Source organism: Schistocerca gregaria, chromosome 1 (genome assembly GCF_023897955.1).
Source record: "Schistocerca gregaria isolate iqSchGreg1 chromosome 1, iqSchGreg1.2, whole genome shotgun sequence".
Lineage (NCBI taxonomy): Eukaryota > Metazoa > Arthropoda > Insecta > Orthoptera > Acrididae > Schistocerca > Schistocerca gregaria.
The window spans coordinates 1,182,241,176-1,182,267,197 of record NC_064920.1 but is presented as its reverse complement, the minus strand read 5'-3'; positions in this window follow the sequence as shown (position 1 = coordinate 1,182,267,197).

The window sequence follows — 26,022 nt, the reverse complement described above, 5'->3', positions numbered from 1 at the left end:
CTGCTATTCTCCCATGGAGACGATCGTAGAGATGCTGGATGTAGTCCTGTGGAACAGCTTGCCTCCTGGCGCCTCAGTTGGACCAGCGTTCGTGCTGGACGTGCAGACCGCGTGAGACGAAGCTTCATCCAGTCCCAAACATGCTCAATGGGGGACAGATCCGGAGATCTTGCTGGCCAGGGTAGTTGACTTACACCTTCTAGAGCACATTGGGTGGCACGGGATACATGCGGACGTGCATTGTCCTGTTGGAACAGCAAGTTCCCTTGCCGGTCTAGGAATGGTAGGACGATGGGTTCGATGACGGTTTGGATGTACCGTGCACTATTCAGTGTCCCCTCGACGATCACCAGAGGTGTATGGCCAGTGTAGGAGATCGCTCCCCACACCATGATGCCAGGTGTTGGCCCTGTGTGCCTTGGTCGTATGCAGTCCTGATTGTGGCGCTCACCTGCACGGCGCCAAACACGCATGCGACCATCATTGGCACCAAGGCAGAAGCGACTCTCATCGCTGAAGACGACACGTCTCCATTCGTCCCTCCATTCACGCCTGTCGCGACACCACTGGAGGCGGGCTGCACGATGTTGGGGCGTGAGCGGAAGACGGCCTAACGGTGTGCGGGACCGTAGCCCAGCTTCATGGAGACGGTTGCGAATGGTCCTCGCCGATACCCCAGGAGCAACAGTGTCCCTAATTTGCTGGGAAGTGGCGGTGCGGTCCCCTACGGCACTGCGTACGATCCTACGGTCTTGGCGTGCATCCGTGCGTCGCTGCGGTCCGGTCCCAGGTCGACGGGCACGTTCACCTTCCGCCGACCACTGGCGACAACATCGATTACTGTGGAGACCTCACGCCCCACGTGTTGAGCAATTCGGCGGTACGTCCACCCGGCCTCCCGCATGCCCACTATACGCCCTCGCTCAAAGTCCGTCAACTGCACATTCGGTTCACGTCCACGCTGTCGCGGCATGCTACCAGTGTTAAAGACTACGATGGAGCTCTGTATGTCATGGCAAACTGGCAGACACTGACGGCGGCAGTGCACAAATGCTGCGCAGCTAGCGCCAGTCGACGGCCAACACCGCGGTTCCTGGTGTGTCCGCTGTGTCGTGCGTGTGATCATTGCTTGTACAGCCCTCTCGCAGTGTCCGGAGCAAGTATTGTGGGTCTGACACACCGGTGTCAATGTGTTCTTTTTTCCATTTCCAGGAGTGTATTTACGAATACGCCTCAGCGCCACTAGGCGGTATACCCAAGGCTGTAGCAAGAAAACTATACGCAACGGAGCGACGATTATTGCGCAGCATCGCAAAACTACCACCTCGAACCCCAAGCAACGAAGTATACTAGATCACAGACACGACACCGCTGCAGACAAGGCTCGCCAAACTCAGAGCAAGGTATGGATCCCATATCCTCCACAAAAGACCAGACATGGAAGACATACTGACACACAAACCACCAACGACATGATGACCAAAATTTAAATACATATATCTAGCGCGTACAGTAGCTCAAAACACCTCCAAAATATTTCCCGACCTAGCACCAACAATGACACAACTGACTCATCTTGAAACAACCCCACCTTACCTAGACGAAAGCAAAAACAAAAGCCCAAGACATGAAGTATAATGCACCAAAACCCACATCCAAAACACCGCAACGGCTCCACACCTCACAAAACACACCAGTATCACACAGAAAATGTCAACATCAACACACATAAAACACAACAAAAGAGAACAAGAACATTCATAGACTAAGGTAAATATTGTAATACCCATCTCCGAGTACTGTAGTAACAGGAAAGGAGAACCTGTAACATAGAAGTAAGTGAAAACACAAAAGTACGAACACCACAACACGTAACACTCCTGCACAGCAAGCAGGGGAAAAAACCTATCTAAACCATTACTCAATGATACACCACTTATCTATTTTTGTTTATATTTCAGTTATTTTAATGTTACCAATCACTTATATATATGTTAATGAACCAAAAAAAAAACAATATTATGTATAGCTTGTATTCAAAAATATAAGTTATGTACAATAAATAAAATAAAGATGTTAACCTCTGGCTGATGAAGGGCACTGAGATAAGCCTTAAAACAGCTCGCCTTCTCAACTCAGGAGAAGGAATGAAACTTGCTGAAAAAAATATCTCCACATCCCAGCTGATACAAAGGCCTACCACAGACTGTTCCCCAGGAACAGTCTATGCTCTGTCGGCACCCCGCTATTCTCACCGACAGGCCGCCCCCAGGCGACTCTCTCAAGCGCACCACTAATCACAGAGCGGCGGCCACACACACAGATTCGGGAGAAAAAAATATAGATACGAGACTAGCGTCAACATCGAATTTTACCAGAAAAAATTAAGTAAGAGCTTCCAGTAGCCGATCATATGACCTTAGTCTGCATGCTTCCATCAAGAATGTTCCGAGTGGGTGCTAAAAAGGAACCAGAAATGATGTAAGAGGACAAGCCAACAAGGGCTTGGTTTCTTTCATGTTTACGTATGTTCAGTACAGCGCACAGAAACAAAATACAACAAAATAATAGTCAGGAGCCCAAAAAGTTGAAAAAATGTGAATGGCGAGTACGGAACCCCTTAAAAGCAGCTATTATCACATTAAGCTGAGGACAACGGTTTTGACTTACTTTGGATATTTTAACAACATGTCGTTCTATGGAATTACCACTCAGGAAGTGCACCGAAAGTAAATAAAATGCTCGTTCAGTATAAGTGAGTAGTAAGAATATTGCGTAAAGTGATCAACCGTACTTCTTATGCAAGACTTTTTAAGTGTCTCGGGTTTCTCACAGTCACATTTTAACAAGTTAATAGTTTCTGCTGCTGATAGTAAAAATTAGTTTTAGCTGAAAGCTAATATAAGCAATAACAACACAAGGTCTAGAATATGGCTGTAGAGAGTAAGCGTTATGGTATTGTCTTGGAAAGGAGGAAAAAAGTCAGCCAATATTGCAGGTTTATTAGAACCGTTGGCCCAAGTTTCGTCATAAGGAAATGTAATGTCTAGAAATAAAACACTGGTCACAATACAAAATGCGGATATGTAACGTTTAGAATTACACATTAGTCACAAGAGAAAATTAAAATTGAAACATGCACTATTTTGAACTAGCGTACCAGTTAAAGGTTCTCCTTTCATATTTAATTAAGCTGATCATTTTCGAACCATTTTCGCAAGTGACATCACTTTAATAGTTTTTACGTCTTGTGAAGCCATCGTACAACCGTCTCATGAATCAGTACTGAGAATGTTACGTACCATTTACCAGATATTTGACGTTTTAATTGCAACATGTTTCGGGACTATGTTATCTCGTTATAAAGTGCTGTAATACAAGGAAACGAACCAATAAATCGCAATACTACACATACTGGCAACCATGTAAATACCTATACTGTCATGTAGTGTAACATGTCTTAAATATTCTATATCAGAAAAGTAAAAATACAGCAGCGAACATGCATTTCCAAACACAAAACTTTTCCTGAACACCTTATGTTGGCGCATGATACTCTCACAACGCCCAGTAGTAGCTGCCTTCACCTACTAAAGATGGTACTGTCCTGTTACATATACATCACAGCCGTCAACGATGCTACTGTGCACCATATAATCTTTAAACAATATGTCAAGTCTCCGCATTTCATGCAAACGATACCGCACTTAGGCTGCAATGTGTGAATCCACATAGAACGACCAACAGGACACGTTAAAATCACTAAACAAAGTATTCATGAAGTGTATTCGCAAATTCAAAATACTGTACCACAACAGCTACATACATACATTAATACTTGTTCCATATGTCATGAATACGACATTTCGTAATGATGTGGAACGTGTCACTTTAACATAAGTTTCCTTTACACAAAATAATGTTTTATTTTTTATTTTTACAGTTACTACTTCACATCTAAAAATTCGTCTATTGAGTAGAACGAGTGGTCATTCAGAAATTTTTTAAATGTCTTTTTAAATATTGGTTGGTTATCTGTCAGACTTCCAATGGTATTTGGCAACTGATCAAAGATTTTTATGGTAACTTAATTCATCATTTTCTGTGGCAAAGTTAGATTTAGCCCAGAATAGTGAATATCATCCTTTCTTCCAGTGTTGTAGCTAGGCACTTTGCTCTTATTTTTTAATTGGGGTGGGTTATTAATAACAAATTTGATAAGTGAATATCCGTATTGTGAAGGTACTGTGAAAATCCCAAGCTCCTTAAATAACAGTATGCTAAGTGATCTTGGGTGGGCTCCAGCTATTGTTCTGATTACACGCTTTTGAGCAATGAATACTTTTTCTTTTAATGATGAATTATCCCAAAATATGATGCCATATGAAAGCAAAGAATGAAAATAGGCACAGTTGGCTAAGTTACTGATATGTTTAGCACCAAAATTTGCAATAATCTAATAGCATAAGTACCTGAACCTAATCATTTCAGCATATCATCGATGTATTCAATTCAATTTCTCATCAAGGCACACACCCAGAAATTTTGAATATTCTGTCTTAGCAGCAGACTTCTGTTCATAGTCTATGTTTGTCATTGATGTTATGCCTTTTACTGTACATAATTGTGTATACTGTGTTTTCTCAAAATTTAGTGAGAGTTAATTTGCAGAGAACTTGTTAATAATTTTCTGAAAGACATGATTTACAATTTCCTCAGCTGATTGTTGTTTGTTGAGTGTGTTACTATACTCATATAATCAGCAGAAAACTAGCTTTGCACCGTCATGAATACTGAGCGGCGGGTCATTAATATGTATTAAGAACGATAAGGGACTTAAGGCTGAATCCTGGGGAACACCATTCTTGATATGTCCCTAGTTAGAGGAGTTTGCTGATTTTTGGAGACTGTCTGTACTGTTAAATTCAACCTTTTGCATTCTTACAGTTAAATATGAATTAAACCATATGTTCAATGTCCCACTCACACCACAATACTTACGCTTACCTAGAAGAAGTTCATGACTCATATAATAAAAAAGCCATTAAGATAGCACAAAATATCCCAATGGGTGATGTTCGGTTATTCAATGGATTTAATATTGGATCAGTAAAGCTTATACAGCATTTTCTGTTGACGAGCCTTTCTGAAAACCAAATGGACATTTTGTTAGTATTTAATGTGATGCTACTCTTGAGTACATTACTTTATCGAGAATTTTGGGTAATGCTGTCAGAATTGAGGTTGGGAGGTAGTTGAAGCATCAGACGTATTCCCTTTTTTATGCAATGGTTTAACAATGGCGTATTTGAGTCTTTATGGAAAAATACCCTGTTTCAGTGAGCTACTACGTATGTGGCTGAGAAACCTACTTATATGTTGTGAAGAAGCTTTAGTACTCTGTTGGAAATGCCATCAATTCCCTGTGAGCTTTTACTTTCTAGTGAATTCATTATTTTCCTAATTTCAGTAGGAGAGGTTGGATGGATTTCAATTTTATCAAATTGCATAGGTATTGCGTCTTCCATATATTGGCTTTTATTTTCTAGTGAACTGGTGGGTCCTATTTTCTCTACAACAGTTAAAAAATGATTATTAAATATGTTTTTCATATTTCTGACTTCTTGTTAACAAACTTTTCAATGAGTTTGATAGAAATACAGTCTTCCTGTGTTCTCGGTTGCCCTTTTTCCCTTTTAACAATATTCCCAATTGCTTTAATTTTACTATCAAATGTGCTAATGTCACACATAATGCACATACTTCTGGAACTTTTAATAACTTTTGTTAATACAGTGCAGTAATTTTTACAATTTACTGAAAGCATATGAAAATCTGTTCCAGAAAGGGACTCGAACCCACGAGCAATCGCCTTAACAGCCTTTAGAATATGAAAATTTAAAAAGATCGTAATCGCTCAACATATCATACAAATATACGCTACAATAAATGTGTAATTTCACATTTATATAACGCCCCTGTATCTCCTAATTTGAAAAGAAACATTCGTATAGAAACGGTCATAGGCAGATAGTTGCAAACAATAAAATCAAATTAAAAAAACTGGGGTTTGAACACGAGGCACAATATCGGAATGTCGCCACACTAGCCATTTGTTTTTAGAAACAAAATAAAACGAAAATAACACTGGTAAAAGTTTCTTCAAAAAGTTTTTTATGACTGTGAATCCCAGCTACAACAAGTGTATTCATTTCCTTTTTCTATCGAACGTTTGATAGTGGTTACGGGGCAATTGTTTCCCGTTGTTGGGACCCGACCTCTACCGAAATCTTACGCTACCATAGTTCAAAAGACTTCCCACTTAAAATTGGACGATATATTGTCCGCATAATAACATTCTCAGTGGTGAACAGTTGTAAATCGTTAGATGTGTCTTTTTAACTGGATATACGTTAACGATAGATGTATGCAGTCGCCTGCCGGTGTGGCGGAGCGGTTCTTGGGGCTTCAGTCCGGAACCACGCGGCTGCTACGGCCGCAGGTTCAAATCCTGCTTCGGGCATGCATGTGTGTGATATTCTTGAGTTAGTTAGGTTTTAGTTCTAAGTCTAGGGGGCTGATGACCTCACATGTTAAGTCCCATAGTGCTTAGAGCCATTTGAACCTTTTTTTTTATGCAGTCAGCAATAAACTCATCCACAGTGTAGCATAGCAGTTTTACTATAAGACACTGTTTACCGCTGTTGTCGCTTTTTGTTTAGATATAGGTTTCTGTGCTTGGAGTCCAGTTTGACGCTGAAGTAAAGATTAGCAACGATGAATTTTTATCAATAGTAAGGAAGAGAATTTGTTAAATAGTTATCTGGCCTACGTTAAGTTTCCAACTGAATATAGTCACTGCGACTGTTTACTTTAAATATTCGGCTTACCGTCTGAAAGGCCACGGATTTTTAAATGCGACGTAGAATGTTTTACTGTTGCAAAGATGAGAGCAATTAAACGCACCATTGCGAGGTCACGGAGCTTGGAAACGACCGCGCCGTGGCGCGCCTAAAGTACCCGGTATCATGGTTTCCTTTGCCGGGTGAATCTGCGAGGGATGAGAAGCGTCGAACGCCGGCGGAGAAAATGACGGGTCGTTAATGAGGAACGGAGAGGACGCTGGTAAAACTGTAATTAATTACGCGCGGGCCAGATTATTACGTTGAAGGGGAGCGGCGGGAGGGTAGCGCTGCTCCGGAGCCGTGCCGAGGGTGGGGGGAGGGGGGTTTTTCCTCCCTCTGTGTGAACGCAGCAGCGCAGAGCGAAGGGGCTGCAGTTCGAGTACGCGATGGATGCCGTCCTGCCAGTTTGTTTGCCGACTGCCTTAATCATTCCTGAGCGTTCGGGGAAGAGAGGTCGGTGCATATTCATGAGCGAGCAAGCGCCGCCGCGTCCCGGGGAAGAAAAGAATGGGTCGCCAACTTGCGGTGACTTCTGCCGCTCGTCTGGACGCGAACACAGACGCCCACGCGGACAACGGCGTGTTCCATTAAGTTCTCCACTCTCTCGGTTAATGACGAGCTCAGTTCGGTTTCTCGACATCATCAAGGGGAAGCGCTAAAGCAAAAGCCCTTGCCGCATCTCGCGAGGACCTTTTTTATTCCATCACGCACAATCGACCGAGCGCGGTGCTGTCTGTGTGGGAATAAAAGACCTCATTAGCTGTGGAAAGAAGAGGAAAAGCGAGAGATTATGTTGTAACAGACGTCTACATAATGGCTCGTTCTGTTACTTTCTCTCCGTCGCATATACGAACTGAGTTATCATGATGTATACGCGACCACTGAAATACACAGGGTGGTGCGCGAAATGTGTTACCATTTTGTTTTTGAATATAACCTTCATTATCAATACAATCTGAAAGGAACATATACTACAATGAAGAGCCGTCCATGGAGATTTGTTCTAACTCAGCACATGCTGAATATGTCCACCATTTCGTATCCTAACTTCCTTCAAACGAACACTGAAGTTAGTGATCACCCTACGGCACATGTCTTCCGTAATTTCAGTGCAAGCTTGAAGAATACGTCTTCTGAGCTCCATTACATCTCGTGGACGTTTCGGGGAAATTTTTTCCTTTAGGAACCCCCAAAGAAAAAAGTCACATGGATTGAGGTCTGGACTATTGGCGGGCCAATTTTGTTCTTCATTGAAGCGAACTGGAAACCTGAGTGAAATGATCTGCATGTCGAAATGGCTCTAGCACTATGCGACTTAACTTCTGAGGTCATCAGTCGCCTAGAACTTAGAACTAATTAAACCTAACCAACCTAAGGACATCACACACATCCATGCCCGAGGCAGGATTTGAACCTGTGACCGTAGCGGTCGCTCGGTTCCAGACTGTCGCGCCTAGAACCGCAAGGCCACTCCGGCTGGCCATGTCGAAATGATGGTGTAAAAACTCCAACTCAGTGTTTGCAGTATGTGGCCTTGCTGCATCTTGCATGAACCACTGCGTGTTGAAGGGGAAGGCAGTAGCAAGAAGCTGTGGAAGCATGGAAGCTATTGCGAAGCATGCTCAAATAACGCTCGCTGTTCACAGTTTCTTCAAAGAAAAAGGGTCCAATAAGTCTGTGACTGGAAATTACTGCCCACGCTGTAATCCTCGGAGCATAATGTTGTCGTTCATGAAGCACTTGTAGGTTTTCAGTGGCCCAAAAGCGTACATCCTGTTTGTTAACCACACCGTCTAAATGAAAATGAGCCTCGTCTGAAAACCAAACGTTGTTGAGAGTTTCTTCCCTATCCTCTGCTGCTTGTGTTCTTCAGTGAGCTTCTGTCCACAGGTCGTCTTGTATGGGTACATAAGGACGTCACTTTTAAGAATGCGTTGAACGGAGCGTCTGGATATTCCGTTGCAGTGCTGCCTTTCTACACGAATTCCCTGGACTTCTCTGTACAGCAACTCGTACCGCTTCAATATTCTCCGGCGAACAAACAGGCTCGCTTCCAATAGTGTTCCTTCCTGTACAAATTTATCGTACAACCTGTGGATGGTCTTCTTGTAAGGGTTCTATCCTGTGTTAAACTGTTATCGAAAACGCCTCTGAGTCACAATAAGGCTTTTCGTTTCATGGAAAAGTAACACAATTGCCCATCGTTGCTATGTCGTCAGTCTTCCATTGTCAGCCTTTGCTGCTTACTAGTCTCCTAGCAGCAGTATCGTGAATTACACGTCATTTCGTAACTCATTTGTTTACCTAAGCTCTCCTGCTACTGCTGTAGACATCCCAGCGGGATATCTATTGTGCGTCGTAAATTGTGAAAAAAACAATTGGTAACTCATTTCGTGCGCCACACTGCATTTACAGTTTAAAATCACTCTTCAGTGAGAGCAGGCGATACAATGCGGTCCTTACTTATCTGTCCCAGGACACGTCACTGTGGTGGTCATCAAACGTTGCCTTATTCACACTGCCTGGAGCGTTGATTTAAATATATCAGTGCACCGTTGTTTTTGTGGTACTATTGATTCTCTATATCACAACATCGAAGAGAAAACAATACCGTGAAATGTAGGGCATCTGGTAACAGCGTGGACTAGCTTATCGTAGATGTAGCGTTCAAATTCCGCGTAGGCTAATATTCACGTTTTTCTCTATTTCCGTATGCACTGAAGGCAAACAACTAGATGTGTATCTTGAGAGGAAACGGTGGATTTCGCACCCTTCTTGTTCTTTTAATGGCGTTACAGCCCTGCTTGGCTCTTGACCTATTCAACAAATTTCCTCCAAGAGTTTTATGTAAGTCCTCAGGCTTTCGCGGCTGTTGTCACTAAAGTTAAAATCTTCTGGGTTGTTAGGCCGTCTCATATTTCCTTTCATATGATACGACCAACAACCCACAAGGATTTAACTTTAACCATTCTACCCTCTCCAGCCCGATTCTACTTCATCCCCCGACTCTGAGAGATTTTATATCTTCTTCCACACAGTCTACCCACCGCATTCATGGACTGCCTCTTTGTTTTCTTCCTGCAAGCCTCCACACAAAAACAATTTTACTTGTTATTGATAAGTTGTATTTGGTAACATAAAAGCCATCTTACGGACACACCCAAGCCAGGCTATTTTCCTACTTTTTATTATTGTTACAATTCAGCTGCTTGTACGAATGACCCAGTTCAGTGTTCGATCTATATCTCCAGAAACCATGGATCTCCTAAATCGCTCCATAGATCTTCCTCAGAACCTTGCCTTCAATTGTACTGATCTGTTGCTCATCAGTACCTGTTAGTTCCGTACAACTGTACGTTACGAATAGTCTTATAAATTTGCACATACTTTTGTGTATTTAATATCTTAAAGGCTAACAATTTATGAAACGTGTGGAAACAGCTCTTCCCACTTGTGAAACAGTTTGATTTCAGTTGACAAAGAGTTTTTCGCACTAATATTAGACGCCAGGTAGTCGAAGGTGTGGACATGCTCACAACTGAAACCTGTTGCTGGTAATTTATCCAAGTTATAGTTTTATTTTCCATCCTATTCCTACCTATATCTTAGAGGAAAAGACGTACTACCAGGCAAATTAGGACAATTGATAGCACATTGGACTCGCATATGGCAGATGTGTGGTTGTAAGCCTCGTTAGGCTAAACGTACTCACATTTATCTCCATTCACCTATTCTCTAAACGCAAATGACTAGATGGTCTCTCGGAAAGAAATGATAGACTCCTTATCCCATTTCCTCCCAGTCGTAGCTTATGCTCTGCTGTATGGATATCATTCCTAAAGGGACGTTAACCACTAATTTTCCTTCCCATTTCCTTTAACGAAATTAGTATACAATTATTCCATTAGTTGTGTTATATTATATTAAATTGTTCTAGAGAATAGACTGAACAGAATACTGAATGAATTATTCATTCTACAGATCCATATCCACGAAATCATCAAATCTTGGCTTCCTAGATTGTTGGGGAAAAAATACAGAAATAATTTACATTAAAAGCGAAGTACTTAGATTTGACAGTATTTAAGTTCTGTCCTCCTAAGTGATGCAGAACATTTAAAATGATCGGAACGACGTTTTGCTTTTTTTTATTTTCATTTCTATCATCAGTTTCCAACTGATTTGATGCGGCCCTCCAGGACTGCTTCTCCCTAGCAAATGTCTTCATCTCAGAGTAGCACTTTCATTTAACGTCCATGATTATTTGGTGAAACTTCGCCAGTCTCTGTGTTCCCCTACAGTTTTACTCTCTACAACTGCCTGTAGTATCATGATGCCGATGCTGCAGAGAACCTCCTTATCTGTTTTCTTAATAAGTCTAGTTAATTTTTCACTTTCGTTTGTATCACCACATCCTAAATGCTTCGAGTCTCTTCTTTTTTGATTCAGTTCCTTACAATACTGTGCTCCAAAAGTACGTACTCAGGAACTTCTTCCTCGAACTGAGGCCTATATTTCAAAATAGCTGACATCTTTTAACCAGGAATGCCCTCTTTGTTTGCGCTTTTTATGTCTTTTTTTGCTTCGTCCATCATATCTTATTTTACTCTCACGACAGCAGAATTCGTTCACTTCATATACCCCAATTTCGATGATAAGTTTATCGCTAACAAGCTGAGGAACCCGGTTTTGCACGGGTACTTCTTGATTCCTGTTTTCTTTTAGTATATCTCCTTCACTCCCGATTCTATCCATCTTCTCATACCCCATTTCTCTACCCCCTTCATCACCTCCAAGCCTACCTCTCTCTATCTCCTTTCTCTGTCTTTGCTTCTCCACCCGCCGCCCCACTTTCTCACCTGGGAATTTGTGACGCATCTCAGTGTTTATGACGTCATCTCTCATGACCTATACGTCGCAAAACGATATATTTTTCTAGCTACATTCAGCAGCATTTGAGGATACTGTGTGCGAAATTCGTTGCGAATAGAGTTAGATTAATAAATTAATAAGTCATGCATGATGTGGCAGTTTTTCACCCATCTCAGTATTTGTCGTGATGTATGCTGAACTGAGCGTCGCACAATGGAATGTTTTTGTAGATAAATTCAGCAGCAATCGTAGGTACAGTCTACGAAAAGTTTCGCGAATAGATTTAGTAGCAAAGAAGAAATAAATTCAAACGTCTTACATGGTGGTGCAGTTTTTCTCGCATTCAGTGTCTATAAGTCGTTTCTCCGGAACTACATGTAGTACAGTCATGTCATTTTTTGGTACATTCATTGGTATATGTGAATACTGTCTGCAAAATGTATTATGAATGCAGTTAGTGATAAGGAAGTAATAAATTTAAACGTCATGCTTCATGTGGCATTTTTTACTGCATGAACAGCGGAAATGAAGTAAGTAACAAACTTTTCTTAACTTAACTCCTCCCGAACAGACCGTGAAGGCCCAACACGACCGCCCGGCCGCCGTGTCATCCTTATAACATAGGCGTCGCTGGATGAGGATTTGGAGGGGCATGTGGTCAGCACGCCGCTCTCTCGGCCATATGTCAGTTTCCGAGACCGGAGCCGCTACTTCTCAATCAAGTAGCTCCTCAGTTTGCCTCGAAAGGGCTCAGTGCACTCCGCTTTCCAATAGCGCTCGGCAGACCGGATGATCGCCCGACAGTGCTTAACTTCGGTGATCTGACAGGAACCGTGTTACCACTGCGACGCGGCCGTTGGCGACAAACCTTACTCCTTTCATCATTTTGTGGAGGCAGTCAGCAAGAAGGGGTTTTGTTAAGGTTTGAAATTACGGTATGTAAACTGAAGTGATATCAGGTGTTCCCCAGGGAAGTGTCCTGGGACCTCTGCTCTTTCTGATCCATATAAATGACATGGATGGCATTCTGAGCAGTTCTCTTAGGTTGTTCGCAGATGATGCTGTAATTTACCGTCTAGTAAGGTCATCCGAAGACCAGTATCAGATGCAAAGCGATTTAGAAAAGATTGCTGTATGGTGTGGCAGGTGGCAGTTGACGCTAAATAACGAAACGTGTGAGGTGATCCACACGAGTTCCAAAAGAAATCCGTTGGAATTCGATTACTTGATGAATAGTACAATTCTCAAGGCTGTCAATTCAACTAAGTACCTGGGTGTTAAAATTACGAACAACTTCAGTTGGAAAGACCACATAGATAATATTGTGGGGAAGGCGAGCCTAAGGTTGCGTTTCATTGGCAGGACACTTAGAAGATGCAACAAGTCCACTAAAGAGACAGCTTCACTACACTCGTTCGTCCTCTGTTAGAATATTGCTGCGCGGTGTGGGATCCTTACCAGGTGGGATTGACGGAGGACATCGAAAGGGTGCAAAAAATGGCAGCTCGGTTTGTATTATCACGCAATAGGGGAGAGGGTGTGGCAGATATGATACGCGAATTGGGATGGAAGTCATTACAGCAAAGACGTTTTTCGTCGCGGCGAGATCTTTTTACGAAATTTCAGTCACCAACTTTCTCTTCCGAATGCGAAAATATTTTGTTGAGCCCAACCTACATAGGTAGGAATGATCATCAAAATAAAATAAGAGAAATCAGAGCTCGAACAGAAAGGTTTAGGTGTCCGTTGTTCCCGCGCGCTGTTCGGGAGTGAAGTGGTAGAGAGATAGTATGATTGTGGTTCGATGAACCCTCTGCCAAGCACTTAAATGTGAATTGCAGAGTAGTCATGTAGATGTAGATGTAGATGTGTAAAATTTGCTGCCATTTTAAATTTTCAAATGCTTTTTATACGTCGACAGGTCCTATGAACCTTAACTCTGGTGTGTTTACCTTTAAGAAAAGACAAACTGATCATCGTCTAACTGATCTTTCGTTTTCTTTTCTATTCTCATGTGTATTATTCTTATCGTAACATGGATGTATAATAAATTGGAAAGATAAACGTCTTTGCCAAGACCGAGAATGATAATCTTTATTCCCGCTAACCAGTTTCAGTAATAAGTGATAACTTCCTCATATCTGAAAAGCATTTATACAGTGTAACTGTATGGAAAACAACTATAATATACAGTATCAAATCAATATAGAAGAAAAAGAACCAGAAATACAAGTATCCCCCAGATATTTCTTAAATTAGCAGTAAAAGTACTCTTTTTCATGAATTGGCAGGTACGCAATGACTAGAGGACTGATACATAGGCATTCAGAATTAAAGCAATTACATATACAGCAATTCACCACATACATCTGTCTTGTGCCACTCGCAATAGAAAGATCTAAATTTTTTTCTTTTATATTGAATTAATACTGTATATTACAATTACTTTGCGTACAGTTACATTGTATAAATGCTTTCCAAATCTGAAGATAGTAACGTTGGTTACAGAAACCATTTATCGAAAATAAAGATTATAGTCCCTTGCGCCTCAAGATGAGTAAACTGAAAAAAATGGATGCATGAGACGCTAATCTGATGGATAACTCTCGCACCTGTCTTCGGGATTAAGTGGATGAGTTTTTTGCGAAAGTGTGATGGTTTCTACAAACCAAGTTAAATAGTTGCTTGTTTGTCACTTGTCCCCCAGATTTTAGAAATTTTGATGCTATGTTAGCTCTACCTTCAGTCTAATTATATCGCAAGTTTTCTGAAACTCTATTAAACTCTTGTACTGGGGCCATTTGCCTTCCACATCGACTCTCATTTCTTCTTCTATCGTGTTATCAGACGGTTCCTGTCGCTCGTAGATAGGCCTTAAGTGAATTCTAGCCTGTCCATTACCTCTGCATTTTAAAGAGGAATTTCTCTTGCCCTATCAATGTTGACGGTCTTGCTTTTAATTTCATCGTGTGTTGCTTTAACGTTTCTATATGCTGAATCAGTTCCTCTGGCGGCCACATTTTTCACTTTCTGCGTATTTTTCCTACATTAATTTAACCTTGGCTTCCATGCATTTCCCGTTCATTTCGCCGATATATTAAGGTATTTTCTTGAAGATTTTTATTTTTTCGCCTTTCGTCTATAAACTGACGTATTTTTACTATTACACATGATTTCTTCGCAATTACTTTCCTTGGAACTATATTTACCTGTCCCAATTCTGTGGATGCCCATTTAAGATGTCATTAAACTTAATTGACTGTTGTGATTTCCATTAATGCAGTGTTTATAGCATTAGATAACTTCAAACATACTTAATCACTCTCACAATCTCACTTCTTTTCACAACGATTCTTCCGTACGATATTCTTTAACTTCAGTCTACTCTTCATCATTTATAAACTGTTTTCTGAATGTACTCGTATAGCTACTTTTGAGCACAGCGTACAATACAGTATGTAATTTCGGAAACTTCGCCTGATCATGACTTTAATCATGGTGCAAGCTTTCCATGTGGTTTGAAAGAACGCCTGCGCCTCTTGTGATTTTTGAGCAATGTATTCGTTGTAATTAGCTGAAATTTATTATCGAACACTTTCTTCTCCCTCACTCCTACTAACGAGTCCATATTCTCCCGTAAATCTGTTTTCCATTCCTTCTCCTAACGCAGTTTGGGTGATGCGCCAAAACATTTTTATTGGCGACTTACGGTTTCTGTGTTCATCTTCCCTCATGACATGCTATTATTTAGGCTAACTTTCTTACGGAATTTGTTTATTGTGTTGTATGTTTATGTTGTGCCAATGTTTATATACAAACGATTATTGTAGATGTACAATGAGTAATCGAGGTGGCCGTCGCGGTGCCATTGCGAAGGAGCAGAGGATGAGAAGCATCTGGCCGTCATTGCAGCGACCGATGGCTTCGATCAGAAATACATTTACTATTATACAGGATGGAAAGCGCTGTTCTTATTTCGTTTAATTGTTCACTAATATGTTCTACATTGACTTAATAGAATGGCCATTCATGCATTTCCACCACAGTATGTTTATCGTTGGCTATGGGTACCATCCTACATTTACCTGGTTGTAAGATGAACGATCCTACATTGTGAGTCGGAAGTAAGTAGAAAAAAGTGGTGAGTCAAATATTCGATTTGAACGTAATTGACGTTCTTGATGTCGTCGTTAATGGTTGATGATCTTACCCACGGCGGTTAAAGACACATGTATAGTTTTGCGAGTCCATATGTAGATAATGTCGACTTTCAGTTAATTTTATTCAGGCTCTGACGTTTGAATGTGGAACGTAGATGATTTTGAGTGTAGGAGGTAACACTGAATTCGCCGTTAAATTTTATGGTCCTGGAACACAGACCGATACGTAATTCCGACTGCTGGGCGGAACACTCTAAGGTAATTGAGTGTGTGTGATGTCCTTAGGTTTGTTAGTTTTAAGTAGTTCTAAGCCCCAGGGGACTGATGACCACAGCTGTTACGTTCCATAATGCTCAGAGCCATTTGAACCATTTTTAGTACGTCCGGTTTATGATTTGGATGCTTGTTGCTGTGGATAGGTACTCTTAAGCACGAGATGACGTTTCACCAACATTCTTAATATTTTAGCAGCATCCTTTTCCTGTTTGGTGGAAGTCTGAATGATGGTTCAGGTGAATCCCAAGTTATTTTCCTAGAGTCGAGTGATGGAGAAAATTCTTGAAAGACTTTGTGATTATTGATCATTAATCGAACAGAACAGCACTTTCTGGACTTTCATTCAACTTTATGATGAGCGTCCCTTCTGCGATGGTAACAATAGGATTTTAAACAAGCTAGTAATCAACGACTGAAGAGAGGAAATAATTTTTGCTGTTGTAATTAACTTCGGTTTAGAAGTGGCGGTGGTGCAAGATTTTTGAACGTAAGGTCTGTTAGTTTGACGATAGTGTGATTTTTGACACTTTCATATATTGTTTCTGTAAGCTGCATCTAAAGAAAATAATAAATCAACAAAAAGCTAAAAAGGAAAAATAAGAGAAAAAGGAGAGAAAAGTGTAAGGCAAAAGAAAATTTGAGTTGAGATTTACTTATTCAAGTCTATTTTAAAAAAGAGGTTACCAATTTTATTGTGAATAGGTACGTAACAGAAGTCATCACAAGAAGTGTTCATGATCCTAAATGTAGTACTTTAAGCAATATTTAAAGGATATGATCTAGTTTTCAGTTATTAAAGATTCAGCATCTCATAGCGAAATGACACAGAATGAAGTGATCTCAAAACTATTGATATTGCTTTGAGAGGAAAAGCTGACTGATGATTCACATTTTGCTAAATAACTTGAATTTTAAAAGAGAAAGTGCCAGTATTAATACGATCAGCTCAGTTGTAGTGACAGATTAGCGAGTTTTCATAATATCTCGGAATCAGCTATTGCGAGTTAGTCCTCTAGTGTTGGCAGTAGTTTTCCCAATAACAAAACACTGTCGCTTGACGTACCAACGCGATTTAAGTATCAGAAACGCGGTACGGTAAACTTGAAACTTATACTCAGAAAATTTTTAATTACTATCCTTAAGTAGTTACCCTAATAAACTCTACTTGTTTCAAGAGTGGTCTGATTGAGCCTTATCGCTGTTGCATGTAATTAGATTCGCATGGGCGTAAATTTGAGAAATAACTTCTGGCAAGAAAAAATCCTAAGGAAATTACACCTTAATTGAAGATTGTTTTAGGCTATGAATTAGTAAACGGTTGTAACTTAATAATTTCAAATTTCAGATTGGACAAAGGTCCCTATACGTATTTAGACGGTTGTAAAGTGAGTTACTGTCTATCATAGATAATTAACCCTTCTAAAGCTTTATTGTTTTATTTTTTCAAATTGTTGAGCTTTCACGTTTGGAGTCTCTTCAGGTATTCCTTCGGAAGTCAGTATAGCGGCGCAGGTAACAGCTCTTTATCTAAGTAAAACTGGACATAAATAAGATAGCGTGTAGTAGTGTCAAAAACGGTCCTGCACATACCTCACACCTGGAAGTCTGCTATAAACGCTGTTAAACAGACTTGTCTGATTTGGTGGATGATTTAAAAATTGTCTTGAGCTAGACACATTATTGAAGATTTCGACAATTATGTCAGCGTACATACTACGAATACCTCATGTTAATCATTATGTGTTTCAGTCACCATTGGTTCTTAGACATTCATCTACATTTTCATATTGTTCACAGTAACGCACTCTTTGCCGTGCTTTCCTGTTCATGGTGTATCTTACATCATATTTTGGTGTTGTTATTACACTGTATTTATCTGACCAGAAAACCGTATCTTCTTTCCATTTCATTTCACCTACCTTCACTATTTCTAGTGTGCGCCTTTGCACTTTCCTTTTCGGTTTTTATAACTTCTACATCACGTTCAGGCATTTGACGTTCTCCCGGGTATTTCTCTTCCGAAGGTGCGAATGGGGAAAAACCCGGAATATTGGTGTGGCTGCTGACACATCTGGTCCCGCTGTTTCTGTTTCTGCACTGCTGAAACCAGTATAGGGATTATTTGCTTTTGATACCACAAAATTTGCTGTTAGAATCGTTTGTAACTGGCAAATAAATCACGAATCGCTCTAATCTATTAGTGTTTGAGAATTAAATGTATGTAGTGCAATTAATAACGGAATGTTCAGTCAATGAGGATATTAAATTCATGCAAACATTAGTTTCATTCGTAGGCCTACAGGTAGCACGTTCAGTTTCTTTGAACGTAATAAATTTCTTTGTTAAAAATCGCACTAGATTCAACGTAATACCACCTCATTTTCATCATTTTGCCATGAATTTCCTTCCACGACACTATACAAGTACTTTGTCTTTTTTTCTTCCTTAAGTACAGCATAAGTGTACAAGTTCTTTCGGAGTTCCTTCTAAAATCACCCTTCGAAATCCTACAGTGTAGGATGCTCCATACATTTTGCACAAGCGTTTGTGAATTACCCCACAGTTTCTTCCTCTGCAGCGCGAAATTCAGTGGGGGCACGTATATCACCTACAAACGCAATTTTGAACCTATCCTGCAGCTACGCTATCTGTCAGAATTGACGGAAACTTGGCTCGCTCTCTGAGAAGACTCCAAATAGTACATAAGTAACGTTTTGTATTCGTAGAATTGTTTTCGGAAGAGAAAAGAAACGAGGTGCATTACTTGAGGGCAACCCTCGTATAACGACACATCCTCCCTGTATCGTCGTGTCGAAATCTCCTCAGTAATTCCGTTGCGCATTTAAATAATCTACGGGGAAATAAAATAAATTTTCAACTGCACTTCGGATAGCATTGCACATTCAGTGGTGTCGAGGATAAAATTATATTTCCCTTCGTATTCTGAGAGTCATAATGCTCTCCAGAAGTCTATGGTACTAGGGTAATCCCCAAAGTAACGTCTCCTATTTTTTTATAAGTACATAGGCCTATTTATTTCTACAATGGTTTACATAGACGCTGTGACTGTTTTTGCATACCCATGTCATACTAGCTCGCCGCCATGCTGTTCAGTTATAAACCTCTTCTTTCACCTCGTCGTCGGAGCTGAATCGCTTTCCGGCCAAATGTTCTTTTAACCTAGCGAACACGTGATAGTCACTGGGCGTTAAGTCAGAACTATAGGTTGGACGGGTGATTATGTTCCACTGAAACTGTTGCAGGAGAGAAACGGTTTGCCGAGCGATGTGCGGGCGAACGTTGTCATGGAGAATGTGTACGCCCTTGATCAGCATTCCTCTTCTCCTGTTCTGAATTGCCCGTTTGAGTTTTTTCAGAGTCCCACAGTACCTGTCAGCGTTAATTGTGGTTCCAGTGGGCATAACGTCGACCAACAATACCCCTTTCCGATCCCAAAAAACGGTTGTCATGACATTACCGGCAGACTGTGTTTGTTTGAATTTCTGCGGCTTAGGCGAAGAAGGATGCCGCCAGTGGCGTGATTGTTGCTTGGTCTCAGGTGTAGAGTGGTATGCTCAGGTTTAGTCACCCGTGACAATTGAGTCCAGAAAGTTGTCCTGTTCGACTGCAATACGGTGGAGAAAGGCGTGGGAAGCATCAGCTCTTTGCCGCGTGTGGTCCTCAGTCTGCATGAGTGGCGCCCATTCTGCGCACACCTTCCGGTAGTTCAGTGTTTCCGTTAAAATTCTGTGAGCGGGAAACGTCAGGAACCAACGTGCAGACATCATCCAGGGTGATCTGCCGATCTTCACTCATGCTTTGGTCAACCTTCAACACTGTCTCCTCGGAAATAGACGGTCTCCCTCTCCTTTCTTCGTCGTGAATTTCGGTCCGACCAGCTGCAAAGTCTCTACACCACTTACGAACATTTTTGACATCCATGCACGACTCACCATACACTTCCGTCAGTTGGCGATGGATTTCAATCGGCGCAGTGCCCATTGTGTTCAAAAACCGAATACCTGCTCGCAATTCACACTTGGCGTAACATCCAACGGGACCTCCATTCTCAGCGGCTGGCAAGACAAGACAGAGCGCCTCAGCGCGGCGTGCATATTCTTACACAGAGCGCGTGAACCACTCTTCATAACAGTGTGACCAAATGCCACACAAACAAAAATCTGTATTTAGGAAAAAATGGGTGGGATTACCCTCGTATATGGCGAAACTGGTGTCGCAAAGAACAAGACCAGAATGAGACTTATAATCAGGAGTGTACGGTCCGCTTTTAATATGTACAACATCTGCACATTGTTGTTGTGGTCTTCAGTCCTGAGACTGGTTTGATTCAGCCCTCCATGCTGCTCTATCCTGTGCAAGCTGCTTCATCTCCCATTACCTACTGCAGCCTACATCCTTCTGAATCTGTTAAGTGTATTCGTCTATTGGTCCCCCTTTACGATTTTTACCCTCCACGCTGCCCTCCAGTACCAAATTGGTGTTCCCTTGATTCCTCAGAACATGTTCTACCTTCTTCTAATCAAGTTGTGCCACAAACTCCTCTTCTCCCCAATTCTATTCAATACCTCCCCATTAATTATGTGATGTACCCATCTAATCTTCAGCATTCTTCTGTAGCGCCACATTTCGAAAGCTTCTATTCTCTTCTTGTCCAAACTATTTATCGTCCATGTTTCACTTCCATACATGGCTATACTCCATACAAATACTTCCAGAAGAGACTTCCTGACACTTAAATCTATACTCGATGTTAACAAATTTCTCTTCTTCAGAAACGCTTTCCTTGCCATTGCCAGTCTACATTTTATATCCTCTCTACTTCGACCATCATGAATTATTTTGCTTCCCAGATAGCAAAATTCCGTTACTACTTTGTCTCATTACCTAATATAATTCCCTCAGTATCACCCGACTTAATTCTACTACGTTCCATTATCCTCGTTTTGCTTTTGTTGATGTTCATCTTATATACTGCTCTCAAGACACTGTCCATTCCGTTCAACTGCGCTTTCAAGTCCTTTGCTGTCTCTTTTAGAATTAAAATGTCATCGGCAAACCTCCAAATTTTTATTTCTTCTCCATGGATTTTAGTACCCACTCCCAAGTTTTCTTTTGTTTCCTTTACTGCTTGCTCAATATACAGATTGAATAGCATCGGGGAGAGGCTACTACCCTGTCTCACTCCCTTCCCAACCACTGATTCCCTTTCATGTCCCTCGACCCTGATAACTGCCATCTGGTTTCTGTACAAATTGTAAATAGCCTTTCGCTCTCTGTATTTTATCCCTGCCACCTTCAGAATTCGAAAGAGATTATTCCAGTCAGCATTGTCAAAAGCTTTCTCTAAGTCTACAAATGCTAGAAACGTATGTTTGCCTTTCCTTAATCTAGTTTCTAATATCAGTCGTAGGGTCAGTATTGCCTCACGTGCTCCAACATTTCTACAGAATCCAAACTGATCTTCCCCGAGGTAAGCTTATACCAGTTTTTCCATTCGTCTGTAAAGAATTAGCTTTAGTATTTTGCAGCTGTTACTTATTAAACTGATAGTTCGGTAATTTTCACATCTGTCAACATCTGCTTTTTTGTGATTGGAATTATTATATTCCTCTTGAAGTCTGAGGCTATTTCGCCTGTCTCATACATCTTGCTCACTAGATGGTAGAGTTGTGTTAGGCATGGCTCTCCCAAGGCCGTCAGTAGTTCTAATGGAATGTTGTCTACTCCTGGGGCCTTGTTTCGACTTAGGTCTTTCAGTGCACATACCAGCGTAAATTTTACATATTAGTAAAATATGTCACTTTTTAAGAAAATACAAAAATTAATAAACAGGTAACGAAATTCGCCTCTGAAATTTTGACTAGGTGCTGCGTATTGATTTGTAGAGGTGAGAAAGAAAGGAGATGTGTGTAGGGAAGCAGCCTACTCATGCCTTATAAAATTCACATTAGTCTTTCCATTGTGTGCCAGCCAGTCCGCTGTAACTAGCCCTTCCGTCATAAATGTTGCGCAATAATTTAAAAATCAAGTAAATTACCTGAAACGTTTCTAGCATGCCAGGTGTAATACTAAATCAATATGTGTTGAATATAAGTTCAATAACATTAACCATTTTCGAAATTTGGACGTTTTTCTGTAAAAATCATTGGCGCAACAGAAAAGAGCTAGAAACTTAAAATTTTTTATTTGGACGTTTTTCTGTAAAAATCATTGGCGCCACAGAAAAGAGCTAGAAACTTAAATTTTTTTATTTAGATTGCTTTTGCATAATAATTTAGTAGAAACAGTATTCTGGATCTCACAAATTAAAATTTTAGTTGAAATTCATGATTTTCTGGTTTTTGTCTTAGAAATTAAGGAAGCAAGATAGATTAAGTAGGTGAATAAATAAAGCCAGGATGTTTAAATTTAAGTAGAAGGGAGATCCGCTATAGTCATAAAAATGTGAGAAGTTTCAACAGAATAACTATAAAACTATAGCTATAGTGTATCTCCAAAGGGCAAGTTCAGAGCTCGTCTACTGCGTGTAGTGTAATTAAATTAATTCTCTCGCCCAAAATATTTGACTTAGCCACGTCAGACTTTTATTATGATTACTTACTTGTGTGCTGATTGCACAATTAAATTGAAAGCTTCATCGGCCATCAGCAAAGGAAGCAATGATTTATTTGATAACTTAAAGTGGTGCATTACTAGCCCAGCGGCCAGTCGGGAGAGCAGATTTGATCAGGCGTTCCCTTATCCGTCCGCACCGCGGCTTTATATATAAGAATGCTGCGCGAGGAAAATAAGGCCCCAGTTCTCTCCAGACGCTGATTAGCGCACCACCTGTGCCGGGAGTCGCGTCGCGTCGGTCTCGTTGATATAAACTACCTCGGATGCAGTAATAATTTAGTCGGGATACGGGTAAACCATAAAATCGTTTTCAAGTGAAGTGTTAATTTTGGGATGACGTTAATGATCTATCCTTAGTTTGCGTATGTCGTATTTTCACGTGCCGCCGCAGGACAGACTTTCTACCTTTATTAGCGTGGCGTTTGATGAACATTATCATCAAATTACGGTGAGCATTCACTTAAACATTTAGTTTGAACAGTTATAGTGGCATCAGCGCATTAGACTCTGAACTGCTCTGGTAGTTGGACTGTGTGGATTCTTTTTGGTCTGTGTCTTTCAGAATATAGTGAACATTTTAGAGGGAATGGTTTTTGATTATGAATCCCAGACAATCTCCTAATTCCTTAGAGCTATAAGCTGTAGCCATAAATGTATTTTTCAGATGAAGTGGGCACTTTCTGGTTGCCAATATTGTAGTTAGAGAGCTAGTGTTGAGAACGGCAAACAACAGCATTAAATAAATAATAAAAGACATTTGTACATTTATTCCACCCGCCGCCCCACATGTAGAACAGACGCGCTGTCAGGCTAGAGTACAGGTCCACCCACGCCTCCAGACAGACAGACATACAGAGAGCAGAAAGGGCGCTCGTTGTGAACGCGGGGCCGGCTTGCTTAGCTCTCCACCGCTACCCGACCGCTCCTTCGAAGCGCCCGTCTCTCGCTCGCGTGTGAGCGAGCTTCCAGGTGCTTTAGCAGCGCAAACAGGCGCTCCGCGGGGACAGCGAGCCGCACAAACAGACACGGCGCCGGCGCTTCTGCGCTCCGTTGCAAAGCCCTTTCTGCCACCCACCGCCACCACCACCACCACCACCACCACCACTGCCTCCTGCAACGTTAAGCTCCTTCCCGGGGCTGTCCTGTCGCGCATTGTCCCGTCATGCATTGTCCCGTCTCGCTGACCTTTGAAACGCCTGCAGGGACACTGTTTGCGCACAGTGACGTAGTGTCCGTAAATGATTTATCAGATGGTCTCAGCGGCACTCTCCGATCGTTCGCTGGAGATGCTGATGTCTACACAACAGCTTGCCGAGCACATTATATGGACTGAGAAGAAACCAAGTAAAATAGAAGATGCAATTTTGTCATATGATGACATGATGGAGACAGTGGCTGTTGTTTGAAGACAAATGTTGATGGTTTTAGGACAGCAACCAGCCACAAATTTACCTTCATTCCTTTATTCAAAGGATACCATTGTTGTTGTTGTGCTCTTCAGTCCTGAGACTAGTTTGATGCAGCTCTCCATGCTACTCTATCCTGTGCAAGCTTCTTCATCTCCCAATACCTACTGCAACCTACAGCCTTCTGAATCTGCTTGGTGTATTCATCTTTTGGTCTCCCTCTACGATTTTTACCCTCCACGCTGCCCTCCAATACTAAATTGGTGATCCCTTGATGCCTCAGAAAATGTCCAACCAACCGATCCCTTCTTCTGGTCAAGTTGTGCCACAAACTTCTCTTCTCCCCAATCCTATTCAATACTTTCTCATTAGTTGTGTGACGTACCCATCTAATCTTCAGCATTCTTCTGTAGCACAACATTTCGAAAGTCTCTATTCTCTTTTTGTCCAAACTATTTATCGTCCATGTTTCACTTCCATACATGGCTACACTCCATACAAATACTTCCAGAAAAGACTTCCTGACAGTTAAATCTATACTCGATGTTAACAAATTTCTCTTCTTCAGAAACGCTTTCCTTGCCATTGCCAGTCTACATTTTATATCCTCTCTACTTCGATCATCATCAGTTATTTTGCTCCCCAAATAGCAAAATTCCTTTACTACTTTGTCTCATTTCCTAATCTAATTCCCTCAGCATCACCCGACTTAATTCTACTACATTCCATTATCCTTGTTTTGGTTTTGTTGATGTTCATTTTATATACTCCTCTCAAGACACTGTCCATTCCATTCAACTGCTCTTCCAAGTCCTTTGCTGTCTCTGACAGAATTACAATGTCATCAGCGAAACTCAAATTTTTTATTTCTTTTCCATGGATTTTAATATCTATTTCGTATTTTTCCTTTGTTTCCTACACTGCTTGCTCAATATACAGATTGAATAACATCGGTGAGAGGCTACCGTTACCAGTTTCGAATCGTTGTGATTCAACCTCAGACGGTTTACACGCTTTCCTTATGACATGTGATGTGTTTTTACAGATTAATTGTCCTAAGATATAAATAATACATAATAATAAACATGCTACACACAGATGGTTGCGTTACAGATTTTCGTTGCATGTGACTTACGTGAAACGTCGGTTTCGAGTGTTTGTTTTCATAACATTCGTCCAACAGATGCAAATGCATTCCGACTGCATCCTCGTTGTTACACACGTAAATAGTTCTCACTGAACACTTTAGATTTGTCGCTGAGATCATTTCTACCACGCACCACATGTTTTGATACATACAAAAAGCTTACAAACATATGAGTATCACAGATGCTACGATAGATAGTAACATTTGACGATGATGTCCTATGTTTGGAAAGAATCATATATTCATTTACACAACTGTAATGTCTTTCACATTAGCACAGAGACATTGAATTTTTGAGTTGATATTGCTAAATTAATTATAAAGTTTTTTATATATATTTAGAACTGTATAGGTAAAATAGTATATTATATAATTACATTACCATTATGAGAATTATAGTAACATATAAGTTTGTTACTTGATCGGCATATAGGTGTACTAATATCATTTGCTTTGGAGGCTGGAAAGTAATTTTTGGAAATTTTTCAGGAAAGGGGTGTTAGCTAACTCTGTTTGTTCGTTAAGGATATAGTCTGGGGCGCTGTTTTTGAGTGTGTGTATTTCTAATTCTTCTAATATATTCATAGTGGCTCCTCAATGTTTCCCACTGAAAAGAAGAT